Source organism: Passer montanus, unplaced genomic scaffold (assembly GCF_014805655.1).
Source record: "Passer montanus isolate IOZ18808 unplaced genomic scaffold, ASM1480565v1 scaffold39, whole genome shotgun sequence".
Taxonomy (NCBI): domain Eukaryota; kingdom Metazoa; phylum Chordata; class Aves; order Passeriformes; family Passeridae; genus Passer; species Passer montanus.
The window spans coordinates 2,473,276-2,488,738 of record NW_024368707.1 but is presented as its reverse complement, the minus strand read 5'-3'; the positions used below and the strand labels follow the sequence as shown (position 1 = coordinate 2,488,738).

General features: G+C 38.4%; 1 protein-coding gene across 17 annotated transcripts in view; it reads left to right on the top strand.

Moving 5' to 3' along the window:
• The window catches only part of ZBTB20 (zinc finger and BTB domain containing 20), a 473,219-nt gene that overhangs the window by 264,701 nt on the left and 193,055 nt on the right, over nt 1-15,463 (top strand). Inside the window, exon 1 of one of the 17 annotated variants that reach the window (XM_039717823.1) lies at nt 13,719-15,131. The exons of the other annotated variants lie outside the window; for them this stretch is intronic. The gene's annotated coding sequence lies outside the window, so the exon portion shown is untranslated. Of the gene's footprint in view, nt 1-13,718; nt 15,132-15,463 lie in introns of those variants that run through there. 17 annotated transcript variants of the gene reach the window in all.

The following is a 15,463-nucleotide window of genomic DNA, read 5'->3' as shown; positions in this document are numbered from 1 at the left end:
TCTCTGCAATGTGAAATGTGTTAGCCTTGAGCATGTAGCATTTGCAGCTGAGTTTGGAGGCAGTCTCATTTAAGCTCAAGAACCTTAGTGTTTCTCATTTCAGGGAGTCTTGTGCACAACAGTATTGTGTTTACTTGTGACTATCAGGTTGTACCACCATTCTTCAGGGCTGGCTTTAGCACTCCCATGGCCCCATGGCTCCTCACTGGCACTTGAGAGGCTTTTTGGCTGTATGTTTTTATTACTTCTGGGTTTTCCGGTCTTAGTGCAGTTTTCTTTTTAAATGGTAGACAGAGCTGACTTGTGCTGTTGACTCCGTGACCTGCTTCTCATTTCAACCCCCACCTGCTTAAAAAGTTTAGTAGTTGGCACAATGTCTTCTGGGACTGATGTCTGAGCAATGGACCATTGAAAAGCAAAATGAAACATAAAACTCCTTTTGTGTCAGGAGCTCTGGATCTGCAAGTGAACACCTGCTCTGCTGATCACTGAACCTAGGGAAGGGAAGAAAGAGGAGGAATCTCTTGAGACTCAAAATGGCCTACTGAAAGTCAAATCCCCATCTTTCTTACTGTATTAGCTAATAAGAGTAGAAGTGAAAAATGGCTCTTTTTTTGCTGTTCTTCATATGAAATACATTGAAACGTCAGGAAGAAACTAAGTAGTTCAGTGAGGAATGAATGGTGCAGGCTATGGATTTTTGTTTTGGTTTTATCATCAACTCACTGTGTGACTTTGATCATGTGTCTTAGTTTTACCCTGTATAAAGTGAAGCCTGGAAAAATACGCAGTGTGGGTTTTGATGTTACACTTTATTTATATAGATTCCCAGGGACCCTGCCGTGCTTTAGTGACTGTCCCCCTATTATGGCAGTGCCACGTAGACTTCAACAACTTAGAGTTGAGCTGAACTCTGACAGGTAGAAACTTCATTATGCTAACTTTCCCCACAGCTAGCTTCTCCCATCAAAAAACAAGCCTTGCTTTAAGCCTCAGTGAAGTAACAGCACATTTCTGGTTATCTGAAGAGGCTCAGATATAGCGGAATGAATTTATTAATGGTGTATTCCCTCACAGCAAACAGATTTGTGCTCTCCCATAATTAAGCACTACAGAAATAGTACTTGTCACCTTCCCTTTAGAGAAAGTGAAAATAACCACCGTACAATGTTAGGCAGTTTTCTCCAAAAATAAAGTTTTATTGTTGAATCCTTGCAAGTCTTATATTAACAAAAGCATATGTTTTATTTTCTTGGATGTTAATACAGTTTTTTGTTTGCATATAAATGTTCTTGTGAAGTGTTTATACCACTCTGAAGGAAAAACACTGTTCACACATGAAAATCTGTAAATGAAACCAACTTAAAGCAAAAGTAAAGCTAGCACATCTGTTTTAATATCTCAGAGAGTAAACCAGATATGTGTATATATAATATATACACGCTAGTAGTAGATGTTAAATTAGATTTTAAGAAATTGTTCCAGCTTAATAGCCTAAAATGTTATTAGTAACATAGATAAGGAAATTACTTAATAAAAAATATATGATTTTTAACCTGACAGTGTCCCTCTTAATTAAGCTATGAGATCCTTAGATGAGTGATGTTATAACAGTGCAGCGTGTAGCTTCTATTATTTATAAGACAATGCCAAAGAGCTAGCTCAAACCGATTAAAGCAAGGAAAATCTCGTTGAAACTTGCCATTCTGAGCAAGAGAATGCTGAATCTTTCTAGAGAATTCATGCAGCTTTGGCATCTCAAATATAGTACCCAGCTAGATCATTCCATGCAGGAATTGCACATTAAGGGAAAATAATGATAATAATAATAAATTAATAAAAAGCAAGATCTTGGCAGGTTTTGAAATATTAAAAAAAAAAATCCAAGTATTTCATTTGTGGTGATGGGTGCAATATAAGTTAGAAATCTGGGTATCCTCACCTACCATACAAAGTCAGCCCTACTAGTGCCAGGAAGGTTTTAGCACTGAGCTGTGCTGAGGCCTGTGAGTGCTCTGAGCTTCAGGCGGCCACAGGGCTGAGCGGGGAGGATGGAGTGTGATGGGAGGATGGATGCTGTGTGATGGGAGGATGGAGTCTGAAGGGAGGATGGAGTCTGAAGGGAGGACAGAGTCTGAAGGGAGGATGGAGTCTGATGGAAGGATGGAGTGTGATGGGAGGATGCTGTGTGATATGCAGCAGAGCTGTGTTGGCACCGGGCACCACTGAATCATTTCCGTCCATCAGCGAGCTCCCTCTCTCTTTGACGACCAGGGAGGCCAAGATTAGCAGCTCACCCAGATCCCAGATGCAAGCCCAGCCTAGCCCAGCCCAGCCCAGCCCAGCTGAGCAGAAAAACCGCAGGATCCCTGAGAGAGTTTGAGATCTCCAGCTTGCAAATTGCTTTTGGAGGTCCTGTATCTCATATCTTTCTTTGGCTGTGGATATGTCTTAGGGTTTTCACTGTACAGAAATTAGGAATAGTGCCTGGTTCTGAAGGCAGGAAAGCTAGTTGCTGTCGATGTAAGTGTTTTTAGAAGAATAAATATTGCTTTTGTTGATGGTTAACTTATCATTACTGATTTTTTGTTTTTACCTTTGCCCGGTTATTTTATCAATTAGGTACTTTAGTAATTAAATTATCTACAATTTAAACAAATAAATAATAAGAAATCTTAAATCACAGAGATATTGAAATCAATCATAAATATTTTCTTTCTGGGTCCCTGATTTTATCCTAAATATCAAAATTGTTGAAGTATGATTGATTAATATCTCTTACTTTCTCATTCCTGTTCCTACCACTCTTGAAGGCTGTAAAAATCATCAATTATGTGGAATTTCAATTAAACTGATTGCAGCATGAGCAGGTTATAGAGAAGAACTTGTAATGTACTTGCAACTTTTTTCTTAGCCTGACTTCACAAAAATCCTTAGCAAATAATGATGTAGTAAATTTTAAAGGCTTGATTCTGGGAATATTGTTGAAGCAGTCGAAATACGAAATTGCTAAGCAGATATTTAAGAAAATACGTCTAATATCTTAACATGATTATAAATTTAAGCTAGTTTTCCATAGTAGTTCAAGCTCTAACCCCTAGAACTGGTAGACTATAATCATGTCTTATACTGATCATGCTTGGCATGGAAAATGAACGTATGCAAGGCTTAGATTAACCATGCACCACAGATGTATTCAATGAGGCTGTTTCCTGTTTTGCTTTATAAGCCCCCCCCCCAATCCAATCCTTTAGAGACATTTTTATCTGCTAATAAGCATAATTGCAGTCATTCCTGCTGTCATTTATAAAATTATAAGACATTTATTTAGTCAGTTGTGGTGTTTAAGGCTGTTAAGTTTCCCTGACCAGAATTGAAGCTCCGCTAGCAAATGTTTCTCTAAGACTTTAGTGGTATACCTGGTCTCCTGATTCTCTCTCCAGCAGATCATTAATCTCTGATGAGGCATTTACCATGTAGAGGTTTGTACCAGAGACGCAAAAAGTTCTGGTTCCCATCTCTATCTGCTTTTATACTATTTGTGGTTGCATGGAGATGATCCAGTTTTCCCGAGTCTTTCAGACTGTGGATATAGACCCTAAAGCCTGGAAGCTTTCAGCACTGTACATCTGTGTGAGCAGAAATGCAGATCCAAGGGGGGTTCAAGCAGAGAAATAAGGTGTGTGATATCTTGCAAATTGAGTTAGACCATTTCAGACGAATGGAAACCTGCTGATGAGGCTGCCATAAATGTCACATCTCATTATAGAAACAAAGAATTGTGTGGGTTGAAAAGGTCCTTGAATGAAGATCACCTAGTTCCAGACACCTGCCATGGACAAGGACACCTTCCACTAAACCAGAGTGTTCAAAGCCCCATTCTCAAGGGAAACATTCTTGCAGCCCTTCTGCTGTTCATGATAGCTTCTTGGGCTGCATCTAACTTCAGCCTTCATTTCTCCTGTAAACCATTTCAAAACTATTTTTTTCCCCTTCTGCCATATTTTTAAACTGCAGATAATGAAAACAATTTGATGGATACACATGGAGACCAGAATTTCTGTATTTATTCTGATGTTACACACAAAGTGATTGACAGGCTCAGTTCCTTATTTCAAGAGTTGAGCATATCTTTTTAAATCAATAGGAATTTTGCCATTGACTTGAATTTGAATTGTTGAAAGGACTCTTGTTTTCAGGGAAGATATCTAAAAGTGTCAGAACAAGCACATCTGTTAGCCAGACATCACTTCAAAATCCTGAATTTAGTAGGAAGTTTTAAAGGCTTTGTGGGAAATAATGGACTGCTTTGGGGAACTGCAGAGTATTCAGATTAATCATCTAGACAGAAGTTTGTGAGTTTAGGGACTTTTCTGTATAGAAATGCTGGAATCATGAGCCAAATGTTACAGTACATCACTTGGTTCTGCTAAAAAGGTATATCATCCTTTTAACTTGTGAAATCCTACTGTCTAAAGGTATGTCAAAGTAAAATAGTTCAGGCAGGGACAACATCAGCAAAAACTGTGACTGTTACTAATTTCACCCTCACTGGTATTTGTTCCATGCAATTGCTGCTTATTCTTCCTAATTCGCAGTACAGATGATTTTATTTTATTTTGTTGTTGTTATTGTTGTTTATCTACATGAATAGACAAGCTCATGAAATGGTCTCAAGCAGCAAATGGCTTTGGAAGTCAGACAAAGTGAATGAATCTCCACTTTATAAACGTATGGGGATGCTGAAAGAACAAATGCTTCAGCAAGCAACTTTAAAGAGGAATTGGGATGTGGAGTTTCTGAAGGAAAGGAATTGGAGGTGACAGAGCACAATACAGCCTGAGCACAATGACACACTGAGTAGAGAAATTTAATTACATAAAGAAGGATAATAGATGAATCAACTAGAAAAACAGACACCAGAGAGAGCAGGGAGAAAAGAAAAAGAAAAGAACCATCTGACCATAGGAAAACAAAATAGATCTTTGCAGTATCTTACTAGCCAGCCTGTGAAACCAAAGAGAGTATATGAAATTTTTAAAAACTCATTTATTTCTGAGACAGCCAGGGAAAGGATACTGTGAGGCAAGACGGGACTCTGCCCTCATTCAGCTCAGACTGCTTCAAAGGTCTGCCTGGTGTGATAAATAGAGCAAACTCCTTTGTGATCTCTGGATGAAAGTCACGATAGTAAGTAAAAAAAAAAAATCTGTCAGAGGCCAAGTCCAGCAATCCTCAGCCCTGATTCAGGCAAAACTGCCATTGTTTCACACATGAGTGTCTGGAAAACAGAGGATACAGGGGCACTGAGCCAACTGGTTTTTGGGTTTTGTTTTTTTTTTTCCTTTTCTCCTTTATTTTTCTAAAATTTATTGGGGGGGTGGGGGGTGGAAAGCAAGCTGAACAGCTTTTCAGCATGGAGAAAACTGTGAGAAAGGGCAGGGGCCTCCCACTTGGGGTGCCTTGTCAAGGCTGAGCAAATCCACCACTACTTTCTTTCCACCTGCCCCCAACCTGCTTTATGCTTTGCAAGAACTTGTCTTCTTTCAGACCAAATGAGAACTTTGCAGAAAGTTATGGGCAAACAGTCTGAATGGAAACTGCTCTGCAAACATAATTGTAGCATTTGCAGTTAAATGCAAACTAGCAAAGCAGTGGGAACAACTGGGTCTTCAGCAGAGAGAGGCCAGTATAAATGCTTTGATAGTTAGATGGATTTGAATTAAACACCTTTTTAGCATCTTAAACAAAACAGTCTCACCTCTGCTTCAGGATATATCCATTATTTCCCTCTCTCTTTCCCCTCCGCCTTGCCTATGTGTACAATAAATTCATAGTCAAAACAAAGCAAGCAGCTCTGATTCTCCTAAGGGCTGCGTTGAAATCAATGAAACATCTTGGTGATCTATTGTTCTTAAAAGTGTTCACACTGAGTCACTTCCTCAGCGTCTTCTTCTTGCAGCTCAGGGTAGAATTTCACCTCAGATTTCAGTGATCATTTGGGAGGCTGGGGGTGCACTGTGGCTGCTTTCCTTTTCCTTGGGAGTAAGCTTTCCTAGTTCAGATAACTTTTGCAATTACTAATAAGAAAGGCAGTTATTTGGGTGCTATTCCTTTCAAGTGTTGAATGCAGTGCAAGTTTGGAAGAAACACATTGCAGAGACAGGCTTCACACTGTGCTTCACAGGCAGTCTTAAATCATACCAAAGGCAGATGAGGTTTTCCCTGAGTAAGAAATGAGTTAAAAACTGAGGCAAAATCCTGATCTTTTACCCAGGCACAATTCCAACAACTTTAGAAGAGTTGCTTTTGACTTAGAGCATTATAACAAAGATCAGAATCTGGGCTTCAATAAGGACTTTAACATTTGGCCACAGTCCCATGAAGGCCTTTATTAATTTATTTATTTATTAAAAAGGACAATTGCATCAACTTTAATAACCCTTACCTCAAAGTTCACTTGAAAGAAGACTAGTAAGACTTTTTACTGAGAGAAGGAAAAAAAAAAAGTTTAGCTATGGTCAGCCAGGGTGGGAAATTCCATTGTGGCTGCAAGCCCATGGCAGGTAGAGTGGAATTTAATGAAGGAAACTGCTGTGTTTTTGTGTCTTTCTGTATGTTTTTCCTTTAAAACCGAGAGCTGGGCAGGCTTCCCATTTGACCTGATGTGACCCAAGCAAATTGCTTCTTATATAAAAACAACTGCAGACTTGGAGAATGTGAAAATGCACTGTATCCTTTTTCCAACTCAGGGAAAATGAAAGCCTGAGAAACAGGACAGCCCTGTCAATACTCGTTGAGCAAAACTATCACTCAAGCCCTATAAAGAGAGATTAGAACAGGCTTCCTTATGCCAGAGGGATTCATTATAAGTTAGATCTCTTTAGGTGTTTTTTTTTTTTTAAGCAGACACACCATCAGTAAGAGAAAAATCCATTTTTCAGAATTATTTTTTTTTAGTGAAGGGAGGAGAAAAATAAACTCTCATAAAGGAGGAGAAAGTGGGAGCAAGAGGGAAGAAAAAGATTTTAACTAATGCACCAAAACAAAAAGAAATAAATTGATAATTGTTAAAATTTGGGCAAAAAGCCCAACTATTAGCCTTTGCTGTAACTTGGGAGAGCACAGGCACAGGGATTCAGGGTGTGTCTACTGATATTGTATTCAGATGTGTTGCCTTGGCAAGTGTACTGACGGATTTATTTAAAAAACAAAGCAAAAAAAAAAGGCATTGTGTGCTCGTGAAATGACTTCATAAAATCCTTCCTTTTATGAATTATTTTGATCACAGGGCTTGTTGTTTAAATTTCTAAAGTACTGTGCTTTTTTTTTTTTTAATTGCCTTCTTTTCAGAACTGTCTGTTCTCAAGTTGGCACCTTCCGCATAGCAGCATGCAGAGATTAAAGGAGAGGGGAGGGAGGGGAGGTGCAGAGGCTTTCATCAGACCAAGGGGGTGACGTGGTGCAGAAGCAAACTCACATCTTCTGTTGGTCACCCCTAAAGGAATCCTGAGCTCTGAGCCACTCTTCTCCCTTGCAGCCATGTCTAATCTGCATCACGCACTCCAAGGAGACACAAGCAAACACTTGGACAGTCACATTGTGCCATATTAGAGGAGACAGAATAGATTTTTGTTTGCTCTGTCTTTCTTAAAATGGAGGTGAACAACTTCCTACACAGGAGAGGAAGCTATGGTAATACTTTCCAGGTTCAATGAGGCCTATTTTTCCAAAACACAGGTTTTTGGTTCCATGGGTTTCTGACTGTTTCTGGAGGTTTTTCCTACCATGGCTCAGGAGTGCAGCTGAGAGACACCATGAGCACTCCCAGCATTGCACACTAAAGGGGCACCATGTAAAAGGAAACTCCTGATTGTTTTGTTCCAGATATGGTGTTGAGGATCTGCAAAGTCAGTGTTAGTTACTTCCATAAGATCAACATTCACCATCATCACCATCCAGATCCTGTATTTATCTAGAAGTTATAACGGAATTTTCAGATGAGGCATGAAACCTACAGCTCAGGAGAGCAAGGGTTCACTTGCAATGTCTTCTTTTTATTTTCTGGGGAACATTTACAAGACCCTTATTGTATTTTGTGTTACTTGATTAAGTCTGATATAACATAGTACTTGTGACAGCCCGCCCAGGACTGTTACTGCTTGTGTAAAGGAGGAGGTCAGAACTGTACTGACCTGAGCAGGGCTGTGAGCTTTTTCATGTAAGGTTGTATTTACAGCATTAGGATTTCCAGAGAAAGGTTGTATTTCTGCCCAGAATGCTGGTGTTTTCAGAAGGAGATAACCTGATTCTTGGGCCTGGCACTGATTTGAGGTTAGAATTAAGAGATTGATGTTACATGTATTGATTTTGTGGATCTCTTCTCATTGCCCTGTCTGCTGAGCAAACAGATAACAGCTGCACATTTAAATGGATAAAGAGATAGCATACAGTGATTCAGGGTTCTAGATTGCATCGAAAAAAATGCTGATTCCCATAGAAGCAAACGGTCCTTGTTTGGTTGGCTGAATGCAGTTTGAGAGGTTTGTTTCTGTCTTTAGTGGTAAGAGCAGTTGTTCCCTGGATATCCAGTCCCCTAAGCTAGAAGACAGCTATGGTGAGCAGAATGAAGCCCCATCCAAGATGAAATGTAGTTAGCAGCCTACTGCACCACTCAGACACATACAAGTCTGTGGGGCCAGATGAAATGCACCCAAGCCTACTGAGTGGAGGTACTGGCTGAAGTGCTCGCCAAGCCACTTTCCATCCTGGGTCAGCAGTCCTGTCTGAGAGTGGTTTAGCATTGGAATGGGCTGCCCAGGGAAGTGGTGGTGTCACCATCCCTGGATGTATTTAAGAGACATGTGGGTTTGACTCTGGGGGACATGGTTTAGTGGTGGATTTGGCTGTTCTCAGTTAACAGTTGCACTCGATGCTCTTAAGAGTCTTTCCAGCCTAAATGATTCTCTGATTTTTTGATGCATGGAATTTTATTACAGGTGGCATAGTAGACTGGTAGACTTGTTTTTAACTGTGTACAGGAAAGTTCCAAGGAGACAAATAGTGGAAACTTTATTATCTTATTCTAGAGAATTTTCTTCATAGTTTTGAGACACTTTGTTCCCAGAAACTCTATTCCACAGCCTAACACATCATTCTGCTACAGAGGAATAGACAGAGAAGTAAATTTTCTGTTTACTTCAGGTCTTTTCCCTTAGCAGATAAGACACCATTCTCTTCTCCAGACTTAAACTTTGTGTGGCAGGAGGTGAGTGTCATTCAGCAAACTTTCCTTGATAGCAGATCTTCTTGTCCCTTAGCCAGGAGGATGTATTGTCCTTGACATTATGAAGTTTATGTAAGACTATACAAAGAGCAAAATGTGCTTTTTTACTTCCTCTGTGTAAACACTAGAACCCCTTCATGCATACTCCATGACAGACTAGAGACCATGCCATCTAACTTTTCAGTGTGTGTGTATATATATATATAAATCAGTGTATATCATTAATATATTTATTCAGTGTATATATATTAGATATTCATCCGGTAGCAGCTGAATTATTTCTTTAAAATATTTTCTGTTGTTTCTGTAATTGTTTTTTTGAATCCACTGTACCCACAAGTATTTTTCAGCCTGGACTTTTTCTGTGGCATCTAATGTGAAGTGCAGTGCACCAATCAACAAAATGTTGTGACATTCTTACTGTGCAGCTTTGGAGAGGTTGCCTACTTTAAGAACTTGTTGGAACATAAAATAATTTCTGTGAATTATACCTTTTCTTAAATAATATGAAAAAAGTAATGAGCACTGGTTTTAGGTTAGTCTTAATTTTACTTATGGATGTTTAGTAATACATAATTTCAGCAGTAGAATGCAGTGCCTATCCTGTCAAACCAGTCCTATTGTATCATTTTACTGAACAAAGCATTTGGCAGGGTGAGGAGAATGGTTTAGGTGCATAGGTGTCTTCCTGAGATTTAAAACTGGGGCACTGTAAGGTGTCTGCATTTTTGACAATGGACCTCAGAACTCGTTTGTATTCCAGCAAAAGGCCTGAGGAAATTACTAAAAAGAGGACAAAGTGCATTTTGCAGGTCATGGAAGAAATCCTTTTGTGTGTCAGTTCTCCCAGTTTGGGTGGACTGTCACAGGACCGTGTTGTAATGTATTATCCATTTTTTGAGTTAGATAAATTCTCAGCAGCTTTTTTTAGTCCATACTCTTTTATAGATCTCAGCAGGGATTTTGACCAAGAAACAAGCAAGTAGTGCTTCAGGATTTAATGCTAGATTTTTATGTTCCTGGTCTTGACCGTGTGTATGACCAGATTTCTGAGTGAAAGGCAGGATAAAATGAAGATGTTGCTAAGCGAAAAGCAGATGAAGAAATTTCTGGTTTAAAAATCCAAATTAAAGTATCAGCAGGAGATTTGCAGTCTGTTTAGACTATTTCTAATTTGTACAAGCCTGCGTGGACCTATTTGTTTCTCATTTAATGGCACACCCACAACTTTCATTGGCTTCAATGCAATTATTGTTACAGCTCCAGGAACTTTCCCAAGAAGTCTGCAACAAAAAAACATTTATCTAAGTGGAATGCTTCCAGTGGCACCTGTATGCCATGGGATGGGCTGTACACGTAGGTACCTCTAGGCTGAGTACATAAATAGTACATAAATAGTTTATGTTCTTGTTTAAAAAGGATGCAAAACAAAATAGATGTTCTGCTCAATAATTTTTTTTTTTTAATTGAAGAAGTAGTAACAACATGAAAAGCTACCAGTAATAATTATAAAAATTTTGTGATGGGCACTACAATTTTCTGTATGTAATGGTTCAGAAAGATTTGGGGTTTTTTTGGAATTTGAGGCTGTCACTGATTTTGAGATGTCTCAGTTCTACTGGGAACTGCATTTGTAAACATTGAAATATTTACCTTACATATGCATTTTATGTTATATATGTTATATATATTTGTTATATTTTCTGAGAAGTGACAGAAATATAAATCCTGGCATTAGTATTTTGAATTCTGGTAGGTTTGTCTACCTGAAAAAATTCTAATGGAACTTACAAACTCTTGTGAATACTTCTAACTGCTTGTTATTTAAGCATGTGACTAGTCCTGTAGGACTAAAAATTCAGTGTCATAGCTAACCAGCTGTAAGCTAAGTATACGACTGCATGTTTTTATAATCAGAGGTTTAAATTTTTTAAGAAACTGCACAGGAATTTTATCATCTGCTTCAAAAAAACAGGACCCTTTTTGGAATAAGAAACACAAGTATTACTAACCTAAAGTATAGAGGGAGAAAACTTAGACTGTTAAAACTGCAAAACAGGCTGAAATGAGGAAATTGTGTTTACCCAGGTTGGAATCTGGCAAGTACACTTGAAATACTTTTATTTTTCTTTCTTTCTTATTCACAGAGTTGCAGGATTTGAGTTAGGTCTAAAGTTAAAATAAATATGATGATATCTCACTTGAGAAGAACTCTACCTCCTTTATTTAAGAATTTGTATAAAGCATTCAATGAGGTTGAGTAGTATTTTATTTGGTTAAATTAGGGTTTGAGGTTTGTAAAGTTTAAACTTGGTCCCCTTTTGAGAATGATTTAAGACAGGAATGCTATAATCATCTAGTTATATGAGGCTAGAGCAGGTGCCGGCGATGGAAAAATGTTTTTTTTCTCCTTCCATCTGTTCTCTGAAGAACTGCTTAATTCTTCTTGCAGGAATCTGTTAAAAGCTTTTCATAAGGTTTCCCTGTAGGCAGACAATTCACTGCAGAACCCCATAGGCAGTGCCTTTGGATGTACTGGGAGTAACTCATGCACAGGCTCAGCCTTCTTTTCCAGGTGGAATGAGAAAAACAGAAAAGTATGCTTAGGGATCCTCTCTGTATCTCTGTTTTGAGTGCAGCAGAGATTGAACAAACTGAAGAGTAGCTTCATGATCCATTTCTGCTAGTGGGAATAACATTACTTTCTGTTGTATTTAAAACAATGAATGGAATTGGGTTGCTTTCCCTCCTGTATGAGTATGTGTCCGTTATTCCAGTTTTGGTTTTTTGAATATTCAAACCAATAACAAACAAAAGTGAAACTACCTTGAAAATGTTTAACTTGTTACAGTTTCTGCTTCTGAATCAAGGCAACTTGAGTTTATCAGACTAGATGTCCTGTAGTTAGGCAAATAAGTTGTCCAGCATTCCTTACTTCTTTGTTTGTCTTTGTGACAGGGGTTCCTAGATGTCAGAGCTTTGAATTTTTTTTTTTAACTCAGGGTCATTTTTTCTTCTTAGTGCAGATTTCTTCACAATACTTCTGCTAATATTCATACATAAATCCTTTCTGTAGCTACAGAGGAAGGGATCCCAAATGTTTGAGTCTTCCCATCTGTATACTGAGAATGCCATCAGATGAGAAGGTAGAAAAGAGTACCAGTTTACAGCAGAAAAGTATTAGAGGAATTCCCCCAACAGACATCTCCCCTGCAGGAAAACAGGAGTGTGTGTGTACAGGAAAAGTCTGACAAGTTTGGTGTGAGTTGGGATTTAAACTACCTCCAAGCTCTGAAGTTAAGGAATTCAGCCTTTGTGTCTAACCTGTAGCAATTTTCTTAGGGTCAAAGTTGCAGCTAAGAGTAGAAATCCTTCCTGCTTAATGTTGAAAATCCAAAAGTCAGGATTTTAGATTTTTCTCTAAAATAAATGAAGATAAATTGGCCTGGGGTTAATTATTCTCCTCCTTTGATAGTCTTGTTATGATATAACAGATTTCTCTTTACAGGTTATTGTCTACATGCAGATTTTATTTTACAGATAGCTTAAATAAAGGGGTTAAACACTACCCAGCATTGCCACACTTGTCTGTAGTCAGAAAAAGAACAGGTCTTCTTTACTTCTGATTTGAGCTTTCCTCTTGGGTTTCCCCTGAGCTGGCATTGCTTGACATGGACACAGGTTTTAATGTAGGGTAATCTTCCATATTTCTGGACTGTTTAAATTTTTGTTTGTTTCTTTCTATTTCCAAACGTCCTTTTATCTCAGCTAAATCACTGAAGGGAAGGAATATTCTAGGAGGTATGATAAGAGGCTTGCTCTTGTTTCATACATTTTCTTCTAGATGATTACTCTTGACCTCCATTGGAGAGGGAGGACTGGGCTAAATGGAGCATCTGCCCCCATATATTCCCATTTCATTCGGGAGACTTTCTGCATGTATTTTGCAGCTTCAAATCAAATTACCTGGTAGTGAAGGCTTGAAGGTAATTTGGATACCCAGAGCAGTCCTCCTTTCTTCTCTGTAAAAGGACTATGCATGTTGCATGTATCAAAAGGACCATGAATGTTATATTTATCTATCTTGCAAATGAGTTCTTTCTAAATACTTTGAATAAGAGGATCAGGACTGTATTTTTCTTACAGAAGTGTGGGTGATTTGAACAGTTATTTCTATAATAATGAAAGCATGTTTCAGATACAAGAAAATTTTCTGGGGTTTTTCTGTGGCCTTGAGTAGATCACAATGGCCCTTTACCACTGTTTTTCCATTTCAGCCATTGTGAGTCTTGAATAACTAACATTTGGAAGCATTTTTGCAAATGAAAGCTGGTTATGAAAATGCACGGATAGAAAAGCAAACAGTATGATCCTAGACGAGTGTTTTCCAAAGGCATTCTGATGAACTTCCCCTGAAACTTAGCTCTGTACATGTGAGCTTCAAAAAACAGAGACAATATCTGTAGTATTACATTTAGTTTTATTCATTAAAGAAATGTTTGAAATACGTTATTCTGTTTAGTCCAGCAAGAACCCGCAAGTTAACTGATGTGTTATGGGCTGCTCCATGGCACAAAAGCACAAGAGAAAATATCCTCTTTTCCTTTCCCAGTTTTTGCATTGTGACCTGACATTTATGCATATTGCATAAAGCAAATTCTGAATACTAGAGCTTCACTGACTTGAGGCTGACAAACATTTTTTTTCCTCTTACTTGCTTTTTGTCGTTTTCTGATAAGTTCAACATACTGTATACTATGCATGCCTTTCCAGACAGCACAGAAAGGATTGGTTATAGACTTTACATGGCTGCAGCATAATTTTGTTCATGTCCAGCTTTTCAGTACAAAAGTAAAGTATACCTGAGTTCAACAAAAACCGTTGTGTCTGCCTGATCATTTTGTCTACATAACCAAATAATCTAAAGTATGCATGGTTTGATAGACTAAGCATCCAACAAAAGCTTCCTTAAAATGAGTCATATCTTTGATTCAACAGTCACATTAGTTGAAATTAATCAGTCTTCCTGTTGCTGGCACTGGGAAATTTAAGAAGAAAAGCAAAAGAATTGCTGCAACAAAACAATGCCATCCATTGTAAGGCAGTGCCAGCCAGGGATACCAGGCAGCAACCAGCCAGGCCAAATCAGCACTTATTTATTAATTCCAGGAATGTCTCAAATATTTGAGGGCAGTTTCCGGACAGAGCAGTGATGGCAGAGGGTTCTGGCATTTCAGTTTGTCAAGGCGTCATGGATCTCCTGTTGAGAAGTGTTCACATTAGGGCACTCATTTCATTACACTTGATGTAATTGTCCTTCACACTGTCCTTGCAGGAGTGGCAAAAAAGGTTCACGGACAAATAAAGCAAGTAGCACTCCTTTTAGTATCCCATTGGGAGGCCAAGTTCATTTTTTTCTTTTTCCATTTTTGAAACTTAATTTTACATCAAACAAGAGGTCAGAATTCAAGCACAATAGTTTAGATGTGCTCACTTAAAAACTATGTATGATAGTTACTATGTCCGTGGTCATTTTTAGGCATAAAGGGAATCTATATATTTTTACTCCCTTGTTATCCTAGTGCTGCCTTCTCTATATTTGCATTACAGATTTATTAGATCTTTCGAAAGTACCTCCAGTCATTGTACAGACACCTATTCCTTCAAGTGTTTCTCTCCCTCCATTACTTCTTAACTGACAATTATTCTCCTATGCCAGGTCTAGTTCTCATTTCCTTGGTCTCTCGCTTACCAAATTTTTCCCTTCTGCTTTCACAGTTCAAAGACTCCTATTGCCTTATGGATTGAATGCAGACATAGCCAAGTGAAAGTCAGTGGCTTGGAGGTAAAACAATGCTATTTGGGCAAACTGAGCCATAAATCTATTAATTTATTAATGCTGATTCCATGCTCAAGTGTTTCCTTCTGACTTCTGGAGTTGCATCCACATTTTGCATGAGCATTATTATAGATTTCTTTGTACAAACAAGATGGGTACACATCAGTCAGTCCCAAGGTTGGCAGCATAAATTCACAGAAAATGAAATTTGATCTTAAAAGCTGTAAAATGCAAGGGGAAAAAACACATTTGAAAAAGTTTTTAGATCTATTTTAGAGATTACCATTCTGGAGTTGTAATATGAGCATGTAGCAGAAGTTCATTAAGCAATGCAGTTA